This window comes from Rattus norvegicus, chromosome 10 (assembly GCF_036323735.1).
Source record: "Rattus norvegicus strain BN/NHsdMcwi chromosome 10, GRCr8, whole genome shotgun sequence".
Classification (NCBI taxonomy): Eukaryota; Metazoa; Chordata; class Mammalia; order Rodentia; family Muridae; genus Rattus; species Rattus norvegicus.
In genome coordinates this window covers 28,468,774-28,486,279 of record NC_086028.1, presented here as the reverse complement: position 1 = coordinate 28,486,279, position 17,506 = coordinate 28,468,774, and the positions used below count along the sequence as shown (strand labels likewise).

The window sequence follows — 17,506 nt, the reverse complement described above, 5'->3', positions numbered from 1 at the left end:
ATTGATGACAATGTTAGAGTAGGACATTCACCAAGTATAAGTTGCCAATGAAAAAAATACACACACACACACACATATATATATATACGGCTTGCCTCTGCCCTCACTTGCTGTGTGGTCTAACATCTGACATATATACATATATATATGTATATATATATTACTATATGAAGTATTTATAAGTATATGAGAAATACATATGTGAATATATGAAATGCAAATATATGTGAATATATGAAAATGTATAAATATAAAATATGTATATTTCAACTTGCCCTCAAATTGACTGTGAAATTAAATACATGGTTTTTATTCATATTTCTTTGCTCTCCAGAAAAACTAGAATTTTAGAACTATGAGTATCTGGTGCTGGAAAGATGGCCTAGCTGTTTAAAATACATACTGTTCTTGCAGAAGGAATGAAGTTTTGTTCCCAGCAATCATTTTGAACAGTTCATAATTGCCTGTAACTCCAACTCCAGGGGATCCAACAGAAGCACGTGCATACACATACATGAACATAAATAAAAATAAAATAAAAAATTTAAATGTACGAGTAACTGTCATTTCTTTTTTTATTTTAGAAACAAACTTCCTTTAGATTTTTTAAAAAATTGTATTTATTCCATTTGTGAGCGGTGTGCCTGCGTGTATGTATGTAAACCATATGCAAACTTGGTGCCCTCAGAGGCCAGAAGAGGGCGCTGAATTCCCTGGAACTGGAGTTACTTGGATGGTTGCGTATGTTTTTCCGGCTGCTTTCGGATTTTATGTTGGGTTGCTCTGACCTCAGCGCATAGGCAGCCAGACCTCCGATTTTCTTTTGTGAGAGTGTATGGTTCGGAAGCACACTGACATGCATGCTCGTGGGAACACAGGTGCCTGGCTCGCCTCTGCCCTCACTTGCTGTGTGGCCTAGCATCTGATATCTCCTTTGATGCAGCTTTCCCATCTGTCACCGGGAATGGAGTTGGCTTGACCTCCAAGCTTCGTCTCTGCTTTGGCATTCTGTGATGCTAGTTGAGAGCTGGAACCCTGTGGTGTTGGGGCTCATTGTCAGAACCGGTTACAGCAGTCTCCTCAGTGGCCTCTTCGCTTTCACTGCTCCTTGCCGCGGCCAGCTAGCTTCAGTCTTCCTGAGAGTAGTTCTGAGCCCACTGCTCAGGGTTTCTATAGTAACATACAACCCATTGCTACCATCTTGGTCTTCCTCCTGCTGTCCCCACCTTCTCACCCGTCGTTCCTTTATGAAAAGGAATACTGTGGTTCATACTGTTACCATTGCTGGGAGTGTTTTCACACCCCACTGCCACAGGAGAAACTTCGCTTTTCTTCTAAACCTTAGCTAGTACCATCTTTTCTGGAACGTCTTTAGACATGCTTTCTGGTTTAGAGGCATTTAACACATTTTTTAATTGATTCTTTGTGAGTTTCTCATCATGCACCCCAGTCCTGTTCATCTCTCTGTCCCCTCGTACTTCACCCTTGCAACCTATCCCCAAAATAGAACACACACACACAAACAACCACAGAAACAAAGCATAGAAAAAAAATCACCGTGGAAGCTGTTGTATGTCATAGTGTGTGTCACAGTATACCCCTCTGCCCAGGCATCCTCACTTGCAATGATTCATTGGTCTGGTTTGAGATCTCTGGCTTCTGTGACGTCATCAATATTGGATCCTCATCGGGACTGTTGTTGCCCTGCGTCATAGAAATCCCACAACTTTGGGCAGCAGGATTGGCCGTTTCACACATCCCAATCATTCCCAGATGATATAGATTTGGGGATGGGCCAGCTCAGAGCCCTGAATCTGGGCCTGAGTGGTGGCTGAGTCGGTCCGCCTGCCAGCTCTCCTTTATCTGCACCACCAGGGGGAGCACTCCAGCACTGCTCAGACTAGGTCATCCAATGCCATCACCAGCAGGTGGCAGGGTCAGCTCTCTTGCTCTCCTGCCCTCAGGGCCTGCTCACCCGCACCCGTGCCTCCAGAGCCAGTTCCCCTGTGCTGCCCATTCAAGATACAGGGTCTGCTCTCCCAAAATGCAGCGCCTGAAACGGGCTGGGCAAGCTCTCCTGCACTTACACCTTTGGAACTAGCTCACTCATGCCTTTGCCATCAGGGTCAGGCTCCACGGTGCTGTCCAGATGAGGTACAGGGCCCACTCTCCCAAGTGCTGCAGCTGGAGTGGCAGGGGCAACTCACTCATTCTCAAGTCTCCCAGGGCCCATTCTCCTAACTACTGTAGGTGGTTAGGGGTACGGAAGGGGTGAGGGGGCATCACCTCTTCACCCAGCCACCCTATAACAGATGAGTTGCTGGGCCAGCTATCCCTTGGGGGTGGCTCACCCTTACCCCACCTCCAGGACCAGCTTCTACTGTGCTACTCAGGCAAGGTGTAGGGCCTGCTCTTCCTAGTGCTGCAGCTGTCAAGGGGATGGGAGCATTCTCATGACCCCAGGGCCATCTCTCCCAACTGCCACAGTTGGTGAGGGGTCGGGGGAGACATCACTCCCACACCCACGCCACCTCTTGCAGACAAGTATCGGGACCAGCTCTCCCATGCTCTTTCCCTAGGGCTGGCTCACCTGTGCCCCTGCTACCATGGTCAACTCTGTGGTGCTGTCCAGGTGAGGTGCAGGGCCCGCTCTTCTGATTGCTGAAGCTGGTGAGGAGCAGTCATAGCTTTGCCCACTGCCGGAGGTGGCAAGGGTGGCACAGGGCTGGGGAGAGGGGTAGCATCTCCTCTGTCCTCTACCACATGGCAGACAAATGGTGGGGCCAGCCCTTCCACACTCATAACCTCAGGGCTGGCCAACCCACACCCCTCCGCCAGGGGCAACAGGACAGCTCCACTGGGCTGTCTAGGTAAGGCTCAGGGCCTACCCTCCAGAGGGCTAACAATGGCGAGAGAGGGGGTCAGCTCTCCAGAGTGCCACATCCAGTGAGGGGCGGGGTCAGTTATGCACGTCTCCTGGACATCTGGTGTGCTCCTTAGCGGCTATTCTAACTAGGGACTTCCTCCACATTCTCTAGTGGTATATATGAGCCACGGACAATGACACCAACCCTTGATGCTGTGTAGTCCTTGATGCATGGACTCAGACATGGCTGTCAGTGGCAGCTGGGGCTGGGACCTCACCATGGCCCAAGGTGGTGAGGCTGGCCCCTGAGAACAGGCTACTCCCCTCCACCCTCAGTCTCCAGTTCCATCTCTCTTCATAATACTTAAGCTTCTCCACTTCTCTTTCTCTCCCGTCTGATCACCACAGACTCATGCACTGTGGTGGCTCCTGCTGCAGACTGGCCATGTGGGTGGTAGGCTCTGGGTGACATCTTCCATTCATGTTGTGTGGCACAGTGGCAAGTGGGTGTCTATGGCTTGCCTCTACCATGTGCTGAAGGGAAGGTCTGTGGGTGGCATGGCAGTCTGCAGGTCTCTGTTCCTGTGCTATGCTGCCTGGATTTGATCAGATTTAATTTGATTTTTATGAGTCCTAGGCATAAGATAGCTTTGGCCACCAAGCCAGGCGTCGCACTAGGATGAACGGTAGACTGCCATCTCTTCTGCCCCTGACTAATATATGAACAATATCACTAACAAGGTGTCTCTTTGCTCATTGTGGGGTGGGGGTAGAGGCCCTTTTTTCCCTTCTCTTTTGAACTGCATTATTTTCACATGTAATAGGCATTTGTGGTGGTTTGAATACGCTTGGCCCATAGGGAGCAGTACTGTTAGGAAGTGTGGCCTTGTCGGAGGAAGTGTGTCACTGTGGAGGTGCCCTTCGAAGTTCTCCTCCCATGCTCAGGCTCCACCCATTGCGGAAGAGAGCTCTCTCCTAGTTGCCAGAGGATGCCGGTCTTCTAGTCAGAGGAAACAAGATGTAGAACTCTCAACTCCTTCTCCAACACCATGTCTTCCTGGATGCTGCCATGCTTCCTGCCATGATGATAATGGACTGAACCTCTGAACCTGTTATCCAGTCCCAATTCTATGTCTTTTATAAGAGTTGCCTTGGTCATGGTTCTTCTTCACAGCAGTGGAAACCCTAGGTCAGAAGTTGGCTTCTGGTGTCCTGGATTTCTAAGGAAAGTCAATAAGATCCCAAGGAGGCCTGTAGTCTATCTTTCTGTAGATGGCCTCTGAGGCTTGGCCACTGTCTTAGTTAGGGTTTCCACTGCTATGAAGAGACACCATGACCAAGGCAACCTCCACCCTCTCTGTATTCCTGGTGAGTCCATCCGCCTCCACTTCTGCTCCCAAGACTGCCTTAAGACCCTCCTTGTGACCATGAGGAGCTCATCCTCCCAGACCTGCCTTGTTCATTCAGACTCAAATCCTCTCTGTCTACTCTACTCTATTCTGACTCTGTCTCCCAAGGAACTCCACTCAGTTGATCCTCTCAGTACCCACTTCAGCTTCTTAGCTCTTTCCCAGGGCTGTTCATGTGAGTTTCTCGAGGGGTTTAAAGACAGCTTAGAGCCTGTGCTCCTTGCCAGATCAATTACGTGCCTTAGGTTTCCCAGGTGTTTAATTTAGGGGCTAGGGGCGAGCCTCAGATGGACAGATGGACAGATGGACAGGTGGACAGACAGACGGACCCTGACTGCTCCTGCGAAATTTACTTCTCTGGCAGCTGCCTTATATGTTACATCTACGCAGTAGACTTGGCTGTGACATGGGTCCCTTCTTGGTCCCCTGGCTATCACTCTGCTTCTTTCTCTGTTGTAGTGGCTGTGAAATCTGGCTGTAAACTTCATGCCATTGGAGCACACTTCCCACCCTTTTTCCTCATTTCAGTCACCGGACAGCCCAGATTACTTGAAGATGTTGATGCCCGTCTCACTGTCAACCCTCTAGCATAGCATCTGCTTTTTGTGGTGTTTTCAACATCCAGTCCTCTAGGTGTAGCTTAAGGAACTCTGTCCTTTCCTGTTGTCGCCAGCCTTCCACCCCTTCTTGCTCTGGTGTCACCTTATCCACAAACCCAACTTTGAACCACTCGCTGGGCTCCATGTTCCACCACCCCCAGATTACTTCCTCTAAGTCCTAGACACCAATCATCCTTGAAGCTCTGGATCCTTCCCCGATCTCCTTGTCTCTCCTCCTTCCTTTACCTCTTCCAGATTTAACCCCAAGGTGTCCCAGTCAATTGCCCCCAACCTCCCCCTCTAGTGTTCTTGCCTCTTTGGTGTCTTGACGCGAGTTTGACTCTGGTTGAACAGTCTGCTTGTAACACCAGCCAATAAAGAGCTGAGCCTGACTGGAGAGCCACAGTCACAGTGATGGCCTTCCAGTGAACTCGTCATCCTGAGCTGAATTTTCCACTGTGAACCTTCCACACAGCCAGCCAAGCCTCCTCGTATCCTTGTTCTTGGTTCTTCCCCCCCCCCCCCCCCCCCGAGCTGGGGACCGAACCCAGGGCCTTGCGCTTCCGAGGTAAGCGCTCTACCACTGAGCTAAATCCCCAGCCCCCCGTATCCTTGTTCTTAAAGGCAGTCCTTTGGCCAGTAATGTGTGTCTAACCTGGGATTTTGTAAGTGAGCAGCATTCTCATGCCCCAGCTTGGCCTTCTTGAGTCTGGGGCACTCTGCTTTGTAAGACCCTCCAGGTGAGTCTGATATGTAAATTTGGAGTGAAACCATTGTTCGAGTTTATCCTTTCTTTCTTTCTTTCTCTTAGATGACTCTACATTCTGTCTCCTCTCCATGCAAATATCTAACACTTCCTTTTTCTGTGTGAGGACACAGAAGAATGAGAGGAGCATCTCAAGCAGCTTCATTGTGCTTGTAAAATGAACCCCATCTAACCTTCTCTGAGTGAGTGAGGACTTTCAAGATTCTTCTTTTTGGAAGGACAGTTCTAAAGCTTTGAGGACATCAAACACAGGCCTGGCAAGAGCTAAGTAGCCGGGGGTTAAGGGATGCGTGACTCACCTGTGACTCCGGTTGATGCACCTGTGACCATGCCCTCTACCTATCCTTTGTTAAGGGTGTTCTGGAGTCAGAGCAAGATGGCATCCAGCAAGATCCTCCAGTGAACCTGCTCCACAGATGTGCGCCAACTCAGACCTGCTGTTTTATACACCAAACTGACTTCACAAAACTGAATGCAATGAATCCTGCCTGCTGTTGGCCAAACAAAATGAAAATTTGCATTGGGGAAGGTGAGAGGAAAGAGGCTAGCTAGAGCACCTCTCCCCTAATCCCTATCAGTAAGGTAGGACAAGGGAGAGGGAGTTATGCTCTGAACTTCCAACTTGAAAGCCAGTACCCGGCCCATGGTGAGGAAAACCACTTCCGGGCAAAGCTGTGGGATTTCTGCAGGGTCCATACCAACAATGAGCCACAGAAACCAGTTTAGGCCAGGTAACAGACAGAGTGGCCACTCCCCTCTCATTAACATGTGGCTGCACAGGATGCATTAGGGAGTCACCCTTGGGGAGCAGAGCATGAAAGCCAGCAGAGACAGGCCCATCACAGTGAGAGCCGATGCCTTATAGAAACCAAGGCCCCGTGTACACCCCATGGAGCCCCTGGACCAGCTCAGCACTAGATGGAGATCTGTGTGCATTCCCAGCCTTTGTGGGCTTGGAGGCACTCGTCCTTCTCCTAAAACTCCTAAATCTCACCCGCACTGTGAGATTCAGGTTTTATCTCGCTTACTGACAGCCTTGGTGACCAAGGGACTCTCTCCACCACCCACCCATCCCTTAACTCCAGGTCGCTTAGCTCTTGTTTGAGGACAAGGCTTTAGAGCTGTCACTCACAAAGAGAGGAATACTGCAAGCTCTGAATCACCCAGAGAAGGTTGGAGTTCATTTTATAGAAGTCGAGTAGAATGCCGGCTGCCAGAGGCGAGGAGGGGTACGTGTAGAGGGCTGGAAACAATAGCCAGGGAGTTACAGTCAAACAGGAAAAGGAAGCTGTGGAGTCTATTGCAAGGCAGGGCAACTGTAGATGACAATATGCTATACATTTCATTTAAAAAAAATTAGAGGTTGTTTTCAAGAAGCCAAGGTTGACCTCCAATCCACTCTGTAGCTGAGGATGGCCTTAAATTCCTGATCCTATTAAAGATGTGTGCTGGCCTTGGTATGGTTCAGCCTTTATCCCTCCTTCTTTCCTTCCCTCCCTCCTTCTTTTCTTCCCCTGTTTCTTTGAGATGGGATCTTGCTATGCTGCCTTTGCTGACCTGATCAGAACTCACTATGCAGCCCAGGCTGGCCTGAAATCCTCAGTGAGCCTTTTGACTCAGCCTTCTATAGCATTTCAATTGCAGGCACGAAGCAGCACAAGGACAGTCCCGAAGCCTCTCAATCAAAGAATGACACTGTTTGAGGACATGGATAATTTTTTATTTATTTATTTATTTATTTTTTATTAACTTGAGTATTTCTTATATACATTTCGAGTGTTATTCCCTTTCCCGGTTTCCGGGCAAACATCCCCCCCCCTCCCGACATGGATAATTTTAACATTGTTAGAACATACAACATGGTATCTTTACCAGGCATGGCATAGTACCTGTTAATGTGTCCAATTTAAATAATTTTAGGCACTTTAAAGATCTCTCCAATTCAAAATATGCACTGACGGTCCAGAACACTCAGGCCACGTCTCACCCTTGTCTTCTTCAACAATGTCTGTTACGTATTCAGTCCTCACAATCGCCATATTGTTAGGAGCATCACCATTTTCAAGATAAGAAAACGAGGATGGAATGGTGCTATCCTCTGTAATGCCAGCACCCTAGAGGTGGAGGCAGGAGGATCAGGGGTTCAAGGTCATCTCTAGCTACGTAGCAAGTTCTAGGCCAGCCTGAGATATATGATGTTCTGTCTAAACACACACCACACACACACACGCACGCACACACGCACACACACGCACACACACACGCACGCACACACGCAATGCCTTTTAAACGCTTAAATGTGTAGTTCAGTGTCATTAGTTATACCCACATTGCTGTGGAACTGTAAGCACTATTTTTAAATCTTTTCCTATATATAGAAAAGCTCAATGGATCCACAGACGGCAAACTGGAGCTAATATATAAATTGGTTAAAGTCACAGTCCAATCAGATCCCTGCTCCACTCCTCCCTGTGACCACCTGGATCCAGTTATCACACTGTCTCTTACTTGGATTATGATACCAACCGCCTATATAATGTCGATTGTCCTTGTTCCTTTCAGCCTGTAATCCAAGTCAGACTTCTGTCTCTGTTCTACGCAGACATTTCCAGTGATTCCCATTCTTAAGCTCAAGAGGAAAGTAACGTCAAAGAAGGGCCTTCGTGACTTAGTGCTTGGAACCTCTCTTTTGTCTTTTGTCACCTCCATCACTCAGACTCCAAAATAATCAAAGTGGCCTCTCACTGAGGATACTGGGGGACAGGAGGGAGCTATTAGGGTTACCAGGGAGCAGGTTGTACCATTTGAGGTTTGTAGACAGTATATGTGTGTGTTCTTGAGTGTGTGTGTATGTGTGAATGTTCGTGAATGTGTGTGTCTGTGTGTGTTCATGGATGTGTGTGTCTTTGTGTGTATGTGTGCATTCATGAATGTGTAAATGAGAGTATATATGTGTGAGGGTGAAGGAGATGTATGTGTTTGTGTGTTCATGAATGTGTGAGTGTGGATGTATATTATGTTCATGAATGCATGAGTATGCATGCGTATGTATTCATGAATGTGTGTGTTTGTGTTTATGTGTGTGTTCATGAATGCGTGAATGTGAGTGTGTGTGTGTGAGGGTGAGGGAGATGTGTGTATATTCATGAATGTGTGTGTTTATGTGTGTTCATGAATGTGTGTGTATCTGTGTGTGGTCATGAATGTGTGAATGTGTAGGTGTGTGTGTGTGTGTGTGTGTTTGAAAAGTTGACATCAGTTGTTTTTCTCTATTTCTCCATTTTTCTTAAAGACAGGGTTGCTACATCCATGCACAGTAGCAGGAACTGACTAGGCGTGGCAAGGGAATGTAGAAAAGACAAGTTCCGAAGTGAGACAAGTGAGAATCTAGGATTGGTGGTCTGAGCTCTTCCCTGGGGAAACTACAGTGCCCTAGAAGTTCAGTGTGGTTCTTGTATAGATTTAAGCAGAGAGGTGGGGTTCCTGAATATGCTTAAATGAGGCTGGGTTTATGCTACATTTGAATCAAGGAGTGAGGCTTAGCTAATTCTGGTAAGAGCAGTCTTTGTATTAGAGCATCTTCAGGCCATAAACATCCAGGAGTAGAGAAAGCTTTGGTGGACATATTCTGCACATACCGTAAATACTTGCATTCACTTTGTCCTCTGAGAAAAGTTTTGCCCTGTCTCTGAACCAGACTCCAGGTGAAGACTTTTTTATCCTTCCATGGGTCTAAAGCTCTGGGGTCTTTAACATGGCCTGCTTGTGTGGGCAATACCCATTCAGCTGAGACTTCATTTACGCAGAGCTTTCTCTGCTTCCTACATGGTGGGTCTCTCACTGAACTTGGGGTTCGCCAGTTCATCTAGGCTGACAGAAAAGCAAACTCCAGGATCTTTCTATCTCTGCTCCTCGGTGTTGGGCACCAAGCGCTTCCACATCCAGCTCTTCACGTGGGTGATGGGAATCTGAACTGGGCTCCTCTTCCTTTTGTGAATGAGGACTTTCTCACCCGAGCTCTCTTCCCAGCACTGTGGTGGGAGGGGAGACGGGCTCTCGCTGAGAATCCCAGCCTCTCTCAGAACTTATTCTATAGCCCAGGCTTTCCTTGAAATCACTCTGTAGCCAACATCGTTCTTTTCATTTATTTTACCTTATGTTATTATGTGTATGAGTGTTTGTCTGCATGTGTTCCGGTGCCCATGGAGGTCAGAATACGGCCTTGGATCCCCAGAATGTGATGTTATGAATGACTGTGAATCTCCTCCACAGGGATGCTGGGAGTCAAACCCAGGTCCGAAGGAAGAGTAGCCAGTGCTCTCAACCACCAAACCACTAAGCCATCTCCCTAGCTACGCAGATATTCTTCAACTTCCTTTGTGCTCAGCTGTTATGGATTTAAAGCGAGACTCATCAAGACAATTATGTGTTCTCTTCCCATACTGTTGGGGATGTGTGATTTGGAGAATAAAAGGGTTAGGTTTAGCCAGACTAATTTTTTTTTTTTCTGAGAACAAAAGGTGAGGAGAGAGAAGCAAGGATGTTAAAGCCACTTGCAAAAAGGGATGTTTACTAATGTTGGACCAGGACACTGACTGCGGCAGGGAATGAGGTCATTAAGTTAGGTAACACATATCCAACAGTTACTGCAGGGCCTGGCACATTGTAAAGACTCAAGAAACATGAGCTGTTACAACTAGAAGCATCCATTCCAAATCTGGACAGAGTACGTCTAATCCCTCAAATGTCCTGACCAAACTAACTTCAGAACTGCACGCAGGCCTAGCACGTGCAATTACATTCCGTTCTTTAGGACGGAGTGATGGCTTTGAAGAGAAAGCAATACATTTCCAAGATGGGAAAAACATTCAGGAACTGTTTATGTATTTTAGGAGGAGATAACTGAAAAACTATTTTGGCTTCCCCACCATCCCCACCACCAGTAGCACCCAGAAAGGTCCTTGTTGCTTTTCAAATCAAGAATTTACCAATAGCATGTTCTTTGATTCCAGTAGTAAAGATATCTCTTTGGAATATTGAAGCCTGAGAGTATTGTGGTTTTCTCAGAAACGTGTATCTCGTTTTGCAAATCTTCCCTGACTTGATTGACTTCAGTCACACATTCATGCAGATACCCGGAGTGCTTTCTCATCTGTGACCCGTAGCTTCCAAGTCCCAAGCTGTGGCCAACTAATTGGAAACACGCAACCAAATAGAGGAGTTCCAGCCATGCAAGGGCACGTCCCACTTTCTTTATGCTTAAGTATTATTATTCAACGTTTTGGCTGAGGTAAAGCGTTTTTGTCTTGTTTGTGCTACAAAGATGTGAACACGTAGAATGTCACAATCACGTTGGTTCCAAAGAGTGAAATGTAGTGTCAAAAATAGAACTATGGAGCAAGGAGTCAACAGAGAGAAACTTCCACCTGCCAGGCCCAGGTCCCACTGATAAAGGGTTGAGACAAACCCTCCGGAGTGAAGAGGATGGTAGCTACGTTTCTGCACTGAGCTCTGGGTGAGTTGTAGCCGCTAAATGGAGGAGACGTCTGGAAGAGATGGCTATGGGTTCAAGACCTTTTCTCATTGCTTCTTCTTTACTAAGTTTTTATTTTAAGTGGTGTGTGTGTGTGTGTGTGTGTGTGTGAGAGAGAGAGAGAGAGAGAGAGAGAGAGAGAGAGAGAGAGAGAGAGAGGGCTGTGTAAGCGTGGGAACTCCTTGAGGGCAGAAAAGAGTGTGGGATCCTCTGGAGCTGGACTTCCATCTCTGAGCTACCTGATGTGGGTACTTGGAGCCAAATCCAGGTCTTCTGCAAAAGCCGTGCACTGTGTTGTTGGCTTCTAAGCACAGGAGGCTGGATTTCATTATCCGTGAAGTGAATGTGATCACTCTGAATTTCCTCAACTCTATCGTTCATCTTTGACATTTCTGCTCATGAGCATGCGTGTGAAAATTAATCTACTTGAAGAGGTAATGGGGAAAGCATTCTAAAATTGAAGGTGTCTCATATAGGGAATTGACTTATAGTAAGTAACCACATAGCCACCACTTAGATCCTAGGACTGTCGTACAGATGCTATTTGTTTGAATGAGGTATTGTCTAAAGGCTGGTGACGTGACGCAGTAGCTAGAATGTGCCTAACATGCACAACATCCCCTGACTGGTCCCCAGCACCACATAAAACCTCTGGTGATGCTGGCCTGTGATCCCAGCACTTAGGAGGGAGGAACCAGAGGATGAGAAGTTCAAGGTTGCCTTACTATACATTGAGTTTGAGGTCAACCTGGGCTACAAGAGACCCTTGCCACAAAAACAAAGTAACTGCAAAGTGAGATGTTGCTTGAAAAGCATTTGGGAGAGCATCTGACCCTGGGGTGAGGTGAGGAGGAGGGCAGAGCTGCAGGCTCAGGATGCCCCACTTCCCAGGCCCCAAGCTGCTAAAATTTCCTTGTCTGAACACAGCTGATAAAGGAGAGAGAGACATCGCCAGCCAGGCCTGTGGATTACCTCTTATCTGTAACTTGTTAAAACCAGGCTCAGGGGTGTGCCTGTCCATTGAGCTGTTTCCTACCCGCTTTTGTTGTTCTTGTTTAATCCTTAAGAGACCTATTTCAGTGCAAGGTCATACCCTGGTCCCTCGGATGGGCATCTCTGCAGAGCCATCTGGAACTATGGTTTATTTTCTGTTTATGGCGAGTTATTTATTTCAAACCTTCAGTCTAACAGTTCCCAAGGTGAGTGTCAGATATACACCCCAATCTCCCTATGTGATCTGCGTACTGAGCCCTCTCCAACAGGCTCCCCTGGCCACAATTTTTTTCCTTTCACCTCAGACATGCCACTATAACAGGCTCTGGCACTCGATGTTTCCCTGTCTGGAACACTGTCACCCTACCAGGCTTCTTTACACGCTTCCTCAGATGTTCTCATGTTCTCGTTAAAATTCCTTCTCTGCAGGAGTGCATCCTCTGACCAGCCCGCTTAAGTTGTAATCTCCCAATCGGCTCCCTGTCCCCACTTTAGCTTCCTCCCATAGCCCCACAGCCACCTACCATTCCATTTTACCTAGTTTACTACTCATTTCCTTGTGGTATTCAGTTTTATCCCCTGTGCCAGGATCACGCTCAGGTACATATAAACAATAAATTCTTACTTCAATAACTATTATTTATATTTTAATAGTTTCTTCTTTTTGGTGGTCTTTGGGTAAGAATAATAAGTAATAAACAAACATTTATTTATTTATTTATTTATTTATTTATTTATCCATGTATTTGGGTGCACACACACACACATGTCATGAGATGCAATCCACTTTTGAAGGTCAGAGGACAACAGTGGGTTCTGAGGATCGAACTCGGATCATCAGGTTTGGCAGCAAGCTCCTTTACTCACTGGCCTCAGTGACATGTAATTAAAAAAAATAATAGTAATTTATTTGTTTTTATTTTTATTGGTGTTTTGACTGCATTTATGTCTGTGTCAGGGTGTCAGATCTTGGAGTTATAGACAGCTATGAGCTGCTAGGTGGGTGCTAGGAGTTGAACCAGGGTCCTCTGGAAGAGTAGTCAGTGCTTTTAACCTCTGAGCCATCTCCCCTGCCTAATGGATGTATTTTTTTTTTTTTTATAATTCTTTATCTGGCTGTTCCATGCATCGATTGTCTGTATCTTTTTACTGCCACGTAGCCTTTCACAGTATGGGTGTGCAGGCTTGCTGAACTGGTCACCCTCTACTGGAGGACGTATGGGTTATTTCCAGTTTGGGGCAACTGATTCCAGGAAGAAAGCCATCGCTGACAGTCACTGGTGTGGACACATCCCCTTCTCTTTAAGATAAAAGCTCGGGCCTGTGACTGTTGGTTGATCAATGGTTATTACTTCCTTTTCCAGCAAGCAAACTGTTTATCAGAGGATGTGGGACTTGCGCATCTTCACCAGCAGTATACGAATGAGGCAATATTTCTGCACCCTTACCAGCCCAAGTCAGGGAATGGCTTGCAGGAGTTTGCTCTTTTCTCCTACCACATTGTAGGCTCCTGGATCAACTCAGGCCATTAGACTTGGCAGCAGGCACCTTTCACACACCGAGCTGTCTCACCAGCTCTTTTATCATCTAAAATGTATGTGTGTCCATGTTTTGCCTACTGAAATGTTTGTGCATGCTGTGTGTTCTTGGTGCTCGTGGAGGCAGGACATGGGTGCCAGAGACCCTGGAACTGGAGTGCTGGGAACTGAATCCAGGTCCCCTACAAGAACAGCTAGTGCTCTCGACTGCTGAGGCTTATTTCCAACACCCCTCCCCCTTAATATAGATATTTTGATGGGTATGTAATGTTGTTCATCCCTCTTAGGTGTGGGATCTTGAACATCTTTTATGTGTGTATTTGTAGTGTTTCTCTCTCTATGTATGTTCTTCGGTGTCTTGGTTTGAATGAGATTGGCTCTCATTTATTTGCATGCTTAGTCCCCAGTTGATGAACAGTTTGGGAAGGATTAGGAGGTGTGTCCTTATTGGGGGTGATGTGTAGCCTGAGTTTTTAGCTACTCAGCTTTATGCTCCCAGCGAGTCATGCTTTCAGCCACTCACTCAGGGAATCTTTGAATCCACAAATAAAACACACACACACACACACACACACACACACACACCACATACATGCACACACACCACACACACACCACACACACACCACACACACATACCACATACATGCACACACACCACACACACCCCACACATACATACAACATACACAACACATACACAACACACATACAATACACACCACACATACATATAACACACACCACACACACACACACACACACACACACACACACACACACTAGCTTGTTTTTAATATGCTATTTAGCTCAATGGCTGGGCACTTCTAATCCTCCACTTGCTACCCTAGGCCACTGGACACTTCCCCAAAATCTCACACAGCTGGTTGGCTTTATCTCTTGCAGCCCCTACATCCATCTGTATACCAGCATTTCATAGTGATCCCTCTCTCTCTTCCCCTGCACAATTCTAAGGGTCCTGCCCTGTCTTCCTTTGCCTAACCATTGGCCACTGGCATCTTTATCGATCTATCCAAAACCAACTGGGGACCAGGACCTTTAGCATTTAGACACACAGATTGTCGACTGAATCAAAGCATTAGAACCAATCTCCAACAGAGGCATGTCACTTGGAGTGGGCTTTGAAATTTCAAAAGCCCAACCTGTCAGGCCCAGTCTCTCTGTCTCTGTCTGTCTGTCGGTCTGTCTACCTGCCCCCCCCTCCGTTGGCTAAAGTGAGCTCTCCACCACGGCTTCCCATTGTGATGATAAACTAACCCTCTAAAACTGTAAGCAAACCTCCAGCTAAATGCTCTGTTTTATAAAAGTTGCCTTGATCCTGGTGTCTCTGCACAGTGACACGGGGGTGGCTAAGACATTCAGAGACATGTCTCTTCGTTTCTTCTGTTCATAGTCTCATTGGATTGTTTGTTTTCTCACTACTGACATTTGCAAATTTAGACATTCAAGATATTAGTCCTTGGCCATATTTATGGTTTGAAAATATTTTCTCTCACTTTGAAGGAGTCTTATACAGGGTGATATTTCCGTGTGTGTGTGTGTGTGTGTGTGTGTGTGTGTGTGTGTGTTATTGGACCCTGAACCCAGGTCCTGGCACATGCTAAGCTGCTACTTAACCACTGAACCACACCCCAATACCTCTTATCTTTTTTTTTTTTCTTTTTTTCGGAGCTGGGGACTGAACCCAGGGCCTTGCGCTTGCTAGGCAATCGCTCTACCACTGAGCTAAATCCCCAACCCCACCTCTTATCTTTTTAAGCGTTGTCCACAAAGTAAATTTTTTTATAACATAATTTTTGGTCCAATTTATCAATTCTCCTTTAATTGTCTGTGCTTTGGTGTCAAGGGTAAGAGCTTTCTGCTTAGCCAGGTCTTAGAGCAATTAGACTGTTTTCTATCAGGGTTAGGCAGTGACAGAATGGTAAATAGTAACTCATTTCTGAATAGGGAAGGGGTACATTTCCACGCTATACACCTGCAAGTGTAAAGACGACTTCCATAAACTGATTTTAAATCACCAATGTGATGGCTGGGTTAGGGAAGATGTGCACACACTCAAAGCTGACATCTGCAAGCCAGTGAGGGGATGTGGAGGGGAGGGCAGAGTTTAGGGAGCTGGATCTTTTAGAAGAAGCTGCATTTTTTTTAAAGTCTTATTTTTATTATGTGTATGGGTGTCCCCAAAGTTGGAAGAAGGCATTGGATCTCCTGGAGCTGGTGTTAGAGACAATCTGAACTGCCAAATGTGAATGCTGGGAATTGAACTCAGGTTCTCTGGTAGACCATGAACTATCTCTGCTGTCCCCTTCAGTTGCCTTCTTAATAGTTCTACAGAGGTAGATATGTGTTGTACGTGTGTGTATGTCTGCGTATGGAGGCCAGTGGTTCCTAATGGGGTGTCTACCTTAATCACTGTCCACTTTTTTTTAATTGAAATTGATCCCAAAGCTCCCAGAGTCTGCATAATACAGAGCCAGCTTGCTCAGGGATCCCCGTCTCTGCCTCAGAGCGCTAGGATTGCAGATAATTGCCATGTCGGCCTGGCTTTTGTGTGACTGCAGCAGATCCAAATTCTGGTCCTCCCCACCGAACCATCTGCCACCCTTATTGTTATTATTCTGGATAATAAGGAAGCCTGGCCTTCTCTGGAGATAAATACTGCAGAAGCAAGTTTGAAAAGAGAGCTGGGGTATGGCTCAGTGAGGGAGCACTTTCTCTACCCTGTTAGAGTCCCTAAATTCATCCTGAGGGCTCAAAAAACAAACAAACAAACAAACAAACAAACAAACGCACGCAGAACAAAGACAACAGTGATTTTTCAATAATGGCCGTGTTTAACAGCCAGCTAATGAAATTCCTGAAAATTTAACAATAGACTCTCAGAAGCTGGTGCAAGCTGGTTTATAGGAAGAACAATATCAAAGGACACCACACACACACACACACACACACACACACACACACACACACACACACAGAGTTAGAGAGAGGGAGGGAGGGAGAAAGAAAGATAGAGGGAGAGGGAGAGAAAGAGAAGGAGAATGCCTCATGTTGATTTCTCTAGCTCTGAGCCAGGAAATGGGAGAGGAAGTTCCTGACTGGGGGTGGCTTTTTCATTATCTATTTTCTAGAACTGTTATTATTACTGGAAATTGTAATGATGACAAAAGAAACTAAAATAGATACTCTTTCTTGTCTGCTAACTGTAAGGAAAGCTTTTGGGGGATTTAATTGGCGTGTGTGTATATGTATGTGTGTGAGTGAGTGCATGTGTTTATGTGTGTGTTTTTTGTGTGTGTGTGTATGTGTATATGCATGTGCGTGTGTGTGCAGGTGCTGTGTGTGTATGTGTGTGTGCAGGTGCTGTGTGCGTGTGTGTATGTGTGTGTGTGCATGTGTGTGTGCATGTGTGTGTGTGCATGTGTGTGTGCATGTGTGTGTGTGTGTTTGCTGTGTCACTGGTAGCTCTTCTGCTCCCCTTTTACGAACTGTTAAACTGTATAACTAAGCATTTGGGGAAGTTGGCTCATATCCTACACTGGCTATGTGTGGAGTCTGCTTTAAAAGCCATGACTGCTTAAGTTAATTAATTTTGAGACAGGATCTCTTTCTTGTAGCCCAGGCTGGTCGTCAACTCACAGCAATCCTCCTGCCTCAGCTCCCTTAGTTCTGGGATTCTAGGTTGTGAGCTACTTTGACATCTAGGGCTCTCATTCATCTTTAATCACAAGTTCTCCTGGCTCCTCTGTCTCGGGTGGCCACATCGGCAAGCACGTCTGTG

General features: G+C 46.4%; 1 long non-coding RNA gene across 5 annotated transcripts; it reads left to right on the top strand.

The window, feature by feature from the left end:
• The first annotated feature begins 1,692 nt into the window (after positions 1-1,692).
• LOC108352074 (uncharacterized) lies at positions 1,693-13,036 on the top strand. Of its 5 annotated transcripts, none has more exons than XR_005490137.2 (4): positions 1,728-2,154; positions 2,580-2,632; positions 5,686-6,169; positions 9,913-13,036. It is a non-coding gene; the product is annotated as an uncharacterized LOC108352074 (long non-coding RNA). The 5 variants fall into 5 exon arrangements; XR_005490138.2 differs by lacking the exon at positions 9,913-13,036 and adding an exon at positions 8,203-9,906; XR_005490140.1 differs by lacking the exon at positions 9,913-13,036 and having other exon boundaries at positions 5,686-5,822; positions 5,995-7,028.
• The last annotated feature ends 4,470 nt before the right edge of the window (positions 13,037-17,506 follow it).